Genomic DNA, 13114 nt, shown 5'->3' with positions numbered 1-13114 from the left:
CGTCTTTTTGTATCATGAATTGGAAAGACTGCAAGGGGGAGGGGAGGTGCTTGTGTCCAAAAGGAGGAGTTATTCAGATTCATTGCAGTGGGCGGCGGCTGCAAAAAGCACCATTCTTCTTGTTTTTGCTCTGCAAAACAGCCTTTTCAAGGGTTGGCTTGGGTGACAAAATGTCTTCTGTAGGCGTGGGTTTGTCTCCCTCTCCCTAAGATGTGTCCGGTATAGGCCAGGGTGCCACTCAAGGCCGTAACCAATTCGGGTTATAGCTTCTCGGCCTTTTGGCTAAGATCAAGTGTAGTTTCGGAGGACGCTACCTTGGTCGGTACTGGAAGGTGCCTGGGATTGCACGTCTGCCGGCCTTGAGGAAGTGTGTGCGCCTTCTGGTGACACATAGCCCTCTTGTGCCTGGACGGTTCCCAGGCAACGGGAGGCGATCACCTTTGTTATTTTGAAGTCCTACTGATAAACAGAAAAAAAAAAAAATTAAATCTGTTCTTATCAGTTTAATATCTGATACGTCCCCTCTCTGGGGACCAAATATTAAATGGATTTTTAGAACAAGGAGATGGAAAAAATCTTGCTCTGTCCACTCCACGCATTGACCTGGTATTGCAGTACCTCCAGGACCGGTGCACCCCTTCTTAACCCAGTTTCCAAAAGCAGAACTCAATTCACCTGATTCAAATGAGCCCCATTAGTGAATTGAAAGAAAGCAAAAACTTTATATGCACCTCAATTTGGCCAATTCACTTTTCACACTTTCACCCTTTTTTTTATCTTTCACACCTTTTACTTGCTTTATTGATGCAAAAAGCTGTGCCAAATAGCAAACTCATCTCCACTCAACTTGACCAACTCTGCTATGTCCCGTGCAGTATCTTATTCTCAGTCTTATCTAGATCATTTGCAATTGAATAGAATAGATCCCTTTTGGCTGCTTATGACTGTGTAAAATATGTAGTTTTACTGGGCTGGGATGAGAGAATCCATTGAAGCATGGTGTAGGGATTGTGGTTCCTGTGTGCTAAGAAGAGAGGCTGGCACCAGCCAGAAAGCCCCATTGCAGCCAATAATCACTTAATAACTTTTTCAACTTGTCATCATATGGGAGGCCTTCCATTCCTTGTAGTAGTCTAGTTGCCCACCTTTGAACTGACTCTAACTTCTGAATGTCCTTATTAAAATGTGGAGCCCAAAACTGGTTCCCATATTCCAGATGTAGCCTTACAAGTGATTTATAGAGGTGTAACAATACGTTGGGATCACGGGATCTAATCTCCCTTTTTATACACCCTAAAATCTTGTCCCAAGCAGCATTCCATCAGCCTCTGGAAGGTTCCTGGCGCATTGCACAGCTCGAAGGGCATGCTTTTGAACTCGCAGAGACCCATAGGGGTGGCGAAGGCGGTCTTCTCCCGGTCTGCCTCAGCAACGGACACTTGCCAATAGTGACTAGTGAGATCAAGGGTAGAAAAATAATTTGCAGTTCTCAATGCAGCTAGCGATTCCTCAATACGGGGAGTGGTGCCGTCCTTCTTTTTTAACAGGATCAACAGAGCTGCCCAAAGGCTACAACTGTCACGGATAACCCCAGCCGCCTTCATGTTGCTCAACATGTCCTTGGTACACTGGCAATGTGAAGGTGGTATTGGCTTATAGCTCTCTTTGATGGGTGGGTGTGCACCTGTGGGGATGTGGTGGTGGACCCCTTTTATTCCCCCAAAATCTAGCGGGCTTCCCACCGGTAACCCGCTCCCCAGCTTGGATGGATGCTGAGGGAGCCCCTTTTGCCCGCAGGCTCTGGCCCTGGGAACTGTAGCCTTGGCGGTGACTGTGCTTCCCTCTACGGTGTGAGCTGTTGCCTTCAATCGGGTCTTGACTGCTGGGAAACCCTGGAGGTTCCTGTCGCTAACGGATTTGACCGGTTTTACGGCGACTCCTAGCCTGGTCGGGGTCCGTAGGCCCTGCCGGATGGTGCTGGCTTCTCTTCACTCCCCGATCTGGTACCGGCGGGCCACCGCCCATCCCCGGTCCGTACGGTTCACTCCAATCAGCCTCTCCTGCAGAAGGTCACCACCGTCTGCCAACCTTGCTGAGTGCCCGGGCCACACACACGGACACGGTCAGTCTCCTCTCCTCTTCACTTCTCTAACTCCAAAACTGATCTCTAATCTGACTCCTTTTCCCGCCTCCAGGACTGTGAACTCCTCGGTGGGTGGGATCAACCGCCTGGCCCACCCCCTGGTGTGGACATCAGCCCCTGGAGGAAGGCAACTAGGATTTGTGTTTAGCTTCGGTGTGCCTAGCCGGAGTGTAGAGCGTGTTGGTGTAGTACCTGTGACGACCTGGCTTGTCCAGGGCGCCACATTCCCCTATAGTAAAATGCAGACCGTCCGCGGGCTGCCCGTCCATCACCGGTTTTATTTTCACAACTGAAAAAGAATAAAACGGTAAAACATGTAAAAGCATCATAAACATTTTACAACGGTACAGCTTCCGCTCTTCTCCCACCCAAACAACCTGGCCCTGATGCTGCCCCTAAGAAGCGGGCAGCACCCCTTGACCCCAGTCCAGCACCAAGTTGCCCGAGCGGGTTCTGTCTCTTTCAGGGGGCCCACGTCCAAGGGGACCCCTGAACCCCCGGAGGATCGCCACCGGTTACGGTAGTGGCGGGCCTAGGCCATCCCTTTCCTCCAGGCCCATCCTCCCAAATCAGCCTCTCCGGAGGCGGTAACGGTGTCAAGCCAACAAACATTTTTATTTACATTGCACTAAGTTTGTGGTTGCCCTGCAAGTTCTCGGGCTTGTCCGTAAGCAGTTCCTTACGCAATGGTTGCACAGTCCCTACGGGGACAACAGTTGCCGGCAACGGCCGGTTTAATCACGGTTCAATCAGGTAAACTTCTTTGGTTGATCATCTTTACTTATCATTTAAAACTTTCAAACTGGTACACTCAACACATAAAGCCCCCCCCTTTTAAAGAGTAGTTTCCCTGTACCTAAGTGGGGGTCTACCTAGGTTGGGGCGAGTGGACCTTCGGGATCCGGTGTCAGTGGTGACAGGCAGTGGGGCAGAGGGAACAGTCAGTTCCTCCTCCCTGCTATCATGTGGGGCAGGCGGAGGCGTAGGGGAGCTGGGTACAGGTACATCCCTGGGCACTGGCTCGCGGTTAACCGTTTCCATCATTTCTTCATCCACGGGTTGTGGGAACAGTATCACTGGAAGGATCACCGCACCGTTCTGTGTAGGCCAGTCTGCTGGAAAATCACCCATCATGGTGTGGATTACCTCTTTTTCCTTCTCCACTGGACTGGGAACTGGAGCCTCATCCGCTACTCTCAATGCTGGTGGGCACTTCTTCAGGTGGTCTCGGGAAACCGTGGCCAAAGTCCCCCCCTGGTCACGGCTGATCTGGTAGGCCTTCCCATTCTCCCATCCTGTGGGCTGGACTACATACGGGGTTTTTTCCCATTGATCATCCAGCTTGTGGGCCCTTCTTTTCCGCTTCAGCACTACATCCCCAGGTTGGAAGGAACCGGCAGGCGCCTTCTTGTTGAAGCACTGCTCCTGTTGTCCCCGACTCCGGCACAAGTTCTTTTCAACATACTCCTGGACCTGTCGGTACTGTGTCCTCCGCCGAGTGTCCCATTCAGCTGTCGACAGGAGTGCTTCTGAAGCTTCCAAGCCCATTTCCAGATCCACTGGTAGCCGGCCGGGACGAGCTCTCATCAGGTATGCTGGAGTGCATTTCGTAGAGCTGGAAGGGATGTTGTTGTACATATCGACCAGGTCAGGTAGATTCTCCAGCCACAGGTTCCGCTCTTCCAGTGGTAACGTCTTGAGGAGGCCCAGGACCAAGTGGTTCATCTTTTCACAAATGCCATTGGTTTGGGCGTGGTAAGGCGTGGTCCGGATTTTCTTGCAGCCGTACAACTGGCAGAATTCCTGGAATACCTCTGCTTCAAAGGCCGGACCCTGGTCGGTAAGCACCCTCTCCGGGTACCAATGCGGTCAACAGAAATAAGCCTGGAAAGCCTTAGCAGCGGTGCGGCCGGTTAAGTCCTTAACTGGGACAACCACCAGGAACCTCGAGTAGTGGTCTACGATGGTCAGAGCGTAGGTGTACCCACTTCGGCTGGGGGTGAGCTTTACATGGTCAAGGGCAACCAGCTCCAGCGGTTGGTGTGTAATGATCGGGTGTAGGGGTGCCTTCTGGCTGGCCTCGTCCTTCCTTCTCAATGCGCAAGGGCCACATTCTCGGCACCAGGCCTCCACAGATTCCCGCATTCCACTCCAATAGAACCGCTCTCTTAACAACATCTCTAGCTTCTTCCACCCGAAGTGCACTGCACCATCATGGTATGCTTGCAGGACGGTGGGCACGTTAGCCTGGGGAATCACCAGCTGGCGGATCTTCTCGTGAGTCTTTGGATTAATCAGCTCGCGATACAACTTCCCCTGGTGTAGGTATAGCCGGGTCCATTCTTGCCACAGACGTTGGGCTTCGGCAGGGGCAGCAGGGTCTATCCCAGCAGAACCCTGTTCCACTAGAGTCTTGACCAGGCGGACAGCAGGTGCCTGGTCCTGAGCTTCCTGCCAGTCCTGTCGGGGCAGCGGATCCAGGTTCACCCGTTGTTGGTAGACGTGCACCTTCTCAGTGAATGGCCGGTGAAATGCAGGCAACTCGATCTCTTCGAGGTCATCATCCTCTGGCCCCTCTTCCGACAGGTGGGGCATCCGGGAGAGTGCATTGGCATTGACGTTGGTACGGCCGGCCCGGTACTTGATGGTGAAATCGTAGTTGGCTAACCTGGTCACCCACCGCTGCTCCAACGCGCCCAGCTTGGCCGTATCTAGATGGGTCAGCAGGTTATTGTCTGTGTACGCGGTGAACTTGGCTGCTGCCAGGTAATGGCGGAACCGCTCGGTGATAGCCCACACCAGTGCCAAGAGCTCAAGCTTGAAGGAGATGTAGTTCTCAGGGTTCCTCTCAGTCGGTCGGAGTTTTCGGCTAGCATAAGCTATTACCTTTTCCCTTCTGTCTTGGACCTGGGATAGAACAGCCCCCAAGCCCACATTGCTGGCGTCGGTGTAGAGGATGAATGGGCGGCTGTAGTCAGGGTACGCTAGGATTTCCTCTCCGGTCAGGGCTGTTCTCAGCTGGCGGAAGGATTCCTCATGCTTTTCTTCCCACACCAATGGGGCTACTAGGGATCTACCACCCTTGGTCTGTCCTACGAGGAGGTCTTGCATGGGGGCAGCCATCTTTGTGTACCCCTTAATGAAGCGACGGTAATATCCCACCAGGCCCAGAAACTGCCTCACTTCCCTCACTGTGGTCGGTCTCGGCCAGTCTTGGATGGCGGTGATCTTCTCGGGGTTGGGGGCGACACCTTCCGCACCAACCACATGTCCTAGGTACTGCACTCTGGGTTTCAGCAGATGACACTTTGAGGGCTTCAACTTCATCCCATACTTGGCAAGGGACGCGAACACCTCGGCTAGGTGCTCCAGGTGGGCTTCATACGTCTGTGAGTACACAATCACATCATCCAAGTACAGCAAAACGGTCCCATAGGCAGTCTTCTCTCGGTCTTCCGGTGCCACGGCCACCTGCCAGTACCCGCTGGTGAGGTCAAGGGTGGAGAAGTAGTTAGCGGTTCTCAGCGAGGCCAGGGACTCTTTGATGCGGGGCAGAGGGTAAGCATCCTTATGCGTTATCTGGTTAATCTTCCGGTAATCCACACACATCCGCATGGTGCCATCCTTCTTCTTAACCAGCACCAACGGAGCGGCCCAGGGACTACAGCTGTCCCTAATAACCCCTGCCTCCTTCATGTTCCTCAACATGTCTTTGGCGCATTGGTAGTGGGCAGGGGGAATAGGCCTGTATGTCTCTTTAATAGGGGAGTGTGTACCGGTAGGGATGTGGTGTTGAACCCCTTTAATCTGCCCAAAATCTAGAGGGTGCTTGCTAAAAACCCGCTCATACTCCTGTACCACCCGGTATACCCCTTCCTTGTGGTGTATGGGGGTATCATCAGTGCCGACATGTAGCTCTCGATACCACTCGCCTAACTCCCCCAGGGATGAGTGGGAACCGGCAGCAGGCGGTGTGACCGGGGGAACGGCTTCATGGATCGTGTGGGGATCTAGAGTGAGCAATTTGGCAAGGGTAGCGTACCGGGTGGTGCATGAATGCACACATTGTCAGGTTTCCGGGTTTTCCAGTCCTCTTTTGAAAGAGCTTGCCCTCGGTTAACATGGAGTTTTATGTTCTGTTGCCCTACTTCCTGTCCAGCTGCTTAAAAGGCCGCCTCTAAGCCTAGTCCAGTGCCTGAGTATACTGCTTGCTGTGTGCTCCTGCTTTGCTGCTGCTGCTACTTGATTACCTTTGGATCCTCCTGAAAATCTACCGACCGACTCTGGACCACACCCGGTTTCTTCAAATTGTGCCCGGACTCCGTCTGCCGTCTTTGGTCAGCACGTCTGCCCGGTTTCTTCCGGTTCATAACCATTCTGGACTTTCATCCCGTACGGACACTTCTGGACTTTACCGCTTGCCCCTTGTGTCCCGGCTGCGGCGCATTTAGGCCTTCCGGGGTTGATTGCCGGACAGTCCCTGTATAGGGGTTCGCTCTGGTGGTCTCCCTGGGGGAGTCTGGTGCGTGGCCCCGGGAATCCCCTTCGCTCCGTTTCAGAAAGGTATTTTCATGTGTTTGTTATACTGTGTATTTCCGTTGTGTATCTACCATGGTTACATATCATAAACATCTTGTACCACAAACTCGTCTCTGGCTGTCATTGCCCTAACGCTATCGAAATCCTCAAAACATACAATAGTATTACATTATACTCAGGCCACAAGAGGATTTCACTGGGGCAATGACTGAGACACGAGGAGTAGATCAGCTCTTTTCTATGATTAACTCCTTGCAGCAGGAGATGGAGGTGGTGCAGACTAAACTTAGAGATATGGAGGCACAGCTGGGCCATGATCACCAGGTACTGGGTCCGGCTATACAGGACTTGCAAGTCAGAGTGGAGGCTCAGGAAGCCGGCCCCACTACGTCCGTATCAGCTGCCGGTATGCCTAGGTTACCCCCATTCCGTTTCAATGGTGACCGTAGTCAGTTTCGTGGATTTGTGAACCAATGTATACTGTTTTTTGATGTACATGCTGATTATTACCGTTCTGACCGGTCCAAAGTGTTATGTATAATTATGTTATTAACCTCACAAGCACTGGCTTGGGCTAATCCTATGATAGAGAACCGGGACATCCGTTTAAATCACCTAGATGATTTTCTGACCGCAATGGCGCAGATGTTTGATGATCCGAATCGCCGTGCTACCGCTGAATCGGCTCTCCTTTCCTTACGTCAGGGAAAGCGTTCTGTAGTTGAATATGCCACTGAGTTCAAGAGGTTAGTGGTAGACACCGACTGGGGAAACAATGCATTATTGTCTGTTTTCAGAAAGGGGTTGTCCGGTACCATCAAGGACGAGTTAGCTCGTTCTGAATCTCCAGGGGATTTTGAACTGTTTCTCCAGCACTGTGTGCGTATTGATACCCGCTTGACGGAACGTAGACAGGAAAAATGGGCAGCTGTAAACCGTGTAAACAACTTTGCATTTCCTTCCAGAGAACCCGCTCTCAGGACGCCACGGGAGGCCGAGGACGTTCCTATGCAAGTGGACTCTCTGCAAAAGCGAGAGACCAATGAACGTCGCGAACACCGGCTCCGTGAGCGTCTGTGTTTCTATTGCGGTCAATCAGACCATTTCTTGATCGACTGCCCGAAACGTCCGAATCGCCCAAATAAGGTATTGGCAGCCATGGCAGAGTGTGACAACACGGACGCAGAGTCCGATATCTCTGAGGCAAGTGGACACTTGGATGCGGTATTTCCCTTGACTGTAATGTCAACCTCACCGAAGGACTCGGAAGGGAAATATACCCATTGCTCGCTCCCCATTCAGATCCGGTGGGAGGGACAGCTAATACCTACCTCTGCAATGATAGATTCTGGGGCAGGGGGAAATTTCATGGACTCCTCTTTTGCCAGGAAACACGGTATCCGGACTCAGCAAAGAGCCTCACCGGTTACCATGGAGACGGTAGACGGATCTCCGTTAATCTCTGGACCAGTTGATCGGGAAACCGTACCGCTAGAGTGCGTCATGAAGCCAGGTCAGCAGGAGACCCTTGTTTTCATGCTAATTTCTTCTCCTCATTTTCCGATTATTTTAGGTATTCCGTGGCTACGGTCTACAAATCCGGTCATCGATTGGGAAACTAAGGAAATATCCTTCCCACCGCAGAGTATTCCGACCATTAGTCCAACTGTTCCGGTTCCAGTAACGCCGAATGCGGAGGGCACTGTACAGGTACCTGTTCTACCCCCGGTGTATAACGACTTTGCGGACATATGCGACAAAAGAAAAGCCGATCGGCTTCCCCCGCATAGACCGTATGATTGCCCCATAGACTTACTCCCAGGGGCGGAGATCCCGTTTGGTCATGTCTACCCGTTGGCGGCACCTGAGCTAGAAGCACTAAAAAACTACATTGATGAAAGTCTGGCGAAGGGATTTATTCGTCCGTCTACCTCACCAGCAGGGGCACCCATCTTTTTTGTGAAAAAGAAAGAGGGGACTCTAAGACCCTGTATTGACTACCGGGAACTGAATAAAATAACCATCCGGAACCGGTATCCGTTACCATTGATTCCTGAGCTATTGGAGAGGGTCCAACAGGCAAAAATATTCACCAAATTGGACCTCCGTGGGGCATACAATCTACTCCGCATACGTCCCGGAGACGAGTGGAAGACCGCGTTCCGATGTCGGTATGGACATTTTGAGTACCTAGTGATGCCTTTTGGACTTTGTAACGCTCCCGCGGCTTTCCAACATCTAGTTAACGATATTTTTAGGGATATCATGGACCAATTCATGGTGATTTATCTGGACGATATCCTAATCTTTTCTGATTCCCTACAGGAACACCAGGAGCACGTCAAGACCGTACTTACCCGGCTGAGGGAAAACCACCTGTACATCAAACTGGAGAAATGCGAATTCCATTGCTCACAGATACAATTCTTAGGTTATGTCATCTCTCCTCAGGGACTGAACATGGAGTCTGGCAAAATACAAGCGATTCTAGACTGGCCGGAACCGGGAAACATCAAAGAGGTACAACGCTTTGTCGGTTTTGCCAACTTTTACCGACGTTTTATCCGTAATTTTTCAGAAATCGTTCGTCCCATCACTCTGTTAACCAAGAAAGGACAGAAGTTTGTGTGGTCCGCCCAGGCCCAGGAAGCCTTCCATCGTCTCAAGGTCTGTTTTACCTCAGCGCCTATATTGGTACATCCGAATCCCGCACTTCCCTTTATCGTGGAAGTTGACGCTTCCGACTACGCATTAGGGGCCATCCTTTCTCAAAGGACTGGGGACAAGAGTCTCTTACATCCGTGTGCTTTCTTTTCCCGCCGGTTGTCCCCTGCAGAAAGGAACTATGACATTGCGGACAAAGAATTGTTAGCGATTATTTCCGCCTTCAAGGAATGGAGACACCACTTACAGGGAGCCGCGCAGCAAGTGATAGTACTCACAGATCATCGTAATCTGGAGTTTCTTAAGTCTGCCAGGTGCCTGTCTCCACGGCAAGCCCGTTGGAGCCTATTCCTTAACCAGTTCAATTTTGTCGTTACATACCGTCCAGGTTCACGTAATGGGAAAGCCGATGCCTTGTCCCGAATCCACGCCGTGGACTCCGTGCCTGGAACCCCGTCTCAGACCGTGTTATCGGATGCCAATTTCGTTGGAGTAATCCAGGACCAGGACTTGTGGAAGGACATCAAGCTGGCCTATGATGGTGACGTATTTCTTGCTGCCCCCCCGAATGATGTAACTCTTGTTCTTCGGAATGGTGTGTGGTTGAGAGAGCGACGCATTTATGTCCCGGAGGCCGTAAGACTTCGGGTTCTCAAGTTGGTCCATGACTCCGTGTTGGCTGGTCATAGGGGGGTACAGAAGACGCAGGAATTTCTGAACCGTTTCTTCTGGTGGCCTACCTGTTTAAAGGACGTAAAGGACTATGTCCACTCATGTGTGGTTTGTGCCCGGTGCAAGGTCCCTCGTGTGGCTCCTACAGGACTCCTCCAACCGTTACCCGTGCCATCTCGCCCTTGGGGGTCTATCTCAATGGATTTTATTGTGGAGTTGCCCGTCTCAGACGGTCACAATACCATTTTAGTGGTGGTGGATCGGTTGACTAAAGCTGCTCACTTTATTCCGTGTGCCGGTCTTCCCTCAGCCGCAGAGACAGTGGATTTGGTTATCCAGAACGTATTCCGATTGCATGGGGTACCAGACGAGATCATCTCTGACCGGGGCGTGCAGTTCACGTCTAGGTTCTGGAAGGGGTTTTGTACGGCACTCCAGATTGATGTCTGTTTGTCTTCTGCATACCATCCTCAGACAAATGGGCAAACCGAACGGACCAATCAAACCCTGGAACAATACCTTCGATGTTATGTCAGCCATCTGCAGGACGATTGGTTGAAGATGCTTCCGTTGGCGGAGTTCTCGTATAACAACACTCAGAGCAGCTCCACTAAGGTAACGCCCTTTTTTGCTAACTTGGGTTACCATCCGACTATTTTGCCTAGGTCACCGGTTGCGGTCTCAGTGCCTGCGGTGGAGGACAGATTGACAGAGCTTCGACAAAATCTGGAGGTTCTAAAGGACAGTGTGGCTACGGCCCAGGAGCGTTACAAGAGGTCGGCAGACACTCACCGGAAACCGGCACCCATGTATAAGGTAGGGGACTCTGTATGGTTGTCCACCAAGAACCTGAGATTGGGTGTCCCTTCGCAGAAGCTGGGACAAAAATTCATCGGTCCATTTAAGATCACCGGGATCGTGAGCCCTGTGGCCTGTCGGCTGCGGTTACCGCACCATCTCAAGGTACACCCGGTCTTTCATGTTTCTCTCCTCAAATCCGTCTCTCCCAATACGTTTCATGGTCGTGTCGTGCCTCCTCCTCCGCCTGTGATGGTCGACGGCGAGGAGCAGTTCGTGGTTGAGGACATTATTGACTCCCGGCTCCATCGTCGTCGGCTTCAGTATCTGGTACGTTGGCAGGGGTACGCCCCCGAGGACGATTCCTGGGAACCGGTGGGTAACATTCGAGCTCCCCGGAAGATCGCTCAGTTTCATCGACGGTACCCGGACAAGCCAGGCCCTGACCCGTCCTGAGGCCGTTTCTGGGGGGGGGAGTAATGTCAGGTTTCCGGGTTTTCCAGTTCTCTTTTTTGCATGAGCTTGCCCTCGGTTAACATGGAGTTTTATGTTCTGTTGCCCTACTTCCTGTCCAGCTGCTTAAAAGGCCGCCTCTAAGCCTAGTCCAGTGCCTGAGTATACGGCTTGCTGTGTGCTCCTGCTTTGCTGCTGCTGCTACTTCTTGATTACCTTTGGATCCTCCTGAAAGTCTACCGACCGACTCTGGACCATACCCGGTTTCTTCAAGCTGTGCCCGGACTCCGTCTGCCGTCTTTGGTCAGCACGTCTGCCCGGTTTCTTCCGGCTCATAACCATTCTGGACTTTCATCCCGTACGGACACTTCTGGACTTTACCACTTGCCCCTTGTGTCCCGGCTGCGGCGCATTTAGGCCTTCCGGGGTTGATTGCCGGACAGTCCCTGTATAGGGGTTCGCTCTGGTGGTCTCCCTGGGGGAGTCCGGTGCGTGGCCCCGGGAATCCCCTTCGCTCCGTTTCAGAAAGGTATTTTCATGTGTTTTGTGTATTTCCGCTGTGTATCTACCGTGGTTACATATTATAAACATCTTGTACCACAAACTCGTCTCTGGTTGTCATTGCCCTAACGCTATCGAAATCCTCAAAACATACAATAGTATTACACACATATTGGTTTTATAATCTTATTGTATTACTTTATATTCTTATTTCACTTGTGCATATCTCCACCATAATCCTGGCTAAGAAATATAGCTTTTTTTGGGGTACACAGGTAGTAAGGTCTTCTTTCTATTTCTTTAGGGGTGATATAGCCTGGTGGAACTCTAGACCTCTAACATTATATATGCACCCTTTTTCTTTATGGTTCTTGGACACCTTATAACATTCTTCCATACATATATATCTTTCTCATAAATTATAAATAATTAGGCATTTTTATATATCTTATTTACATTTTCATAAATAACTTTTTACAAAGCATGGGGGACATTCTCACATACATATAATTTTCATGTACGCATTCTGAAAATTTACGCATAAACCGTACACACTCCTTTTTGTAACAATTTCTATAACTCATTCGCTGAACTCTCATCCCGGATATTCATTCTTACACCGAATTTCCTGTTATAACACAACATTCATGATTTTTATTCAATTTATTTTTATTTTTTAGGTTTATTAGTAGTGATGAGCGAGTACTAAAAAACTCGGGTGCTCGAAGCTCGGGCCGAGCCTCCCAAGATACTCGTGTACTCGGCCCGAGCACCGAGCCCAATGTTATCCTATGGGAGACCCGAGTATTTTTGTGAAATGACCACCGGCAGCATGTAGAAACCCTAAAAATGGCACAAAAGTCTCCGAAGAGTGCTCAAATGACATGGCAACAGCATGGGGAAGACCCCTTAAAGCATTTATCACTCAAAAGTCACAGCTGTGAATAATTTTGTCCGCGTTTTACGCCATTTTTACGGACTCACCAGAAAACCTTCCAAAATGACACCAAAATGATTTTTCATAGCGGAAATGTTAAGGGCACATACCCAATAGTGAGATAGAGCTAATGTATGTTACTTTTTGAGATCAATACATGAAAGATTTTACGTAAAACATTGTGTGGCACTCCGATGTCCCTGAGAAGAGACGTACATAAAGGCCTCTGAGTCTAATGTGCCCATTTTGAGGAACTGAGTCTTTGTAGTATTTTCCTTTGCCAGGGCAGTCCAAAATTGTGAGGTTCACCAATGCCCCTGCATACAGACGTGCATGATGGCCTGTAAACCTGAAGTGCTCATTGTAAGGAAGTGGGTCTATTGTAGTATAGCCCTTAGGCAGGGCAG

At 50.7% G+C, this 13114-nt stretch overlaps 1 pseudogene; it reads left to right on the top strand.

The window, feature by feature from the left end:
• Nucleotides 1–433: 433 nt before the first annotated feature.
• On the top strand, nucleotides 434–640 carry LOC142279081 (U2 spliceosomal RNA; annotated as a pseudogene).
• The last annotated feature ends 12474 nt before the right edge of the window (nucleotides 641–13114 follow it).

This window comes from Anomaloglossus baeobatrachus, unplaced genomic scaffold, assembly GCF_048569485.1.
Source record: "Anomaloglossus baeobatrachus isolate aAnoBae1 unplaced genomic scaffold, aAnoBae1.hap1 Scaffold_423, whole genome shotgun sequence".
Classification (NCBI taxonomy): Eukaryota; Metazoa; Chordata; class Amphibia; order Anura; family Aromobatidae; genus Anomaloglossus; species Anomaloglossus baeobatrachus.
The sequence above is the reverse complement of the archived record's forward strand: the minus strand, read 5'-3'. Positions and strand labels throughout refer to the sequence as shown.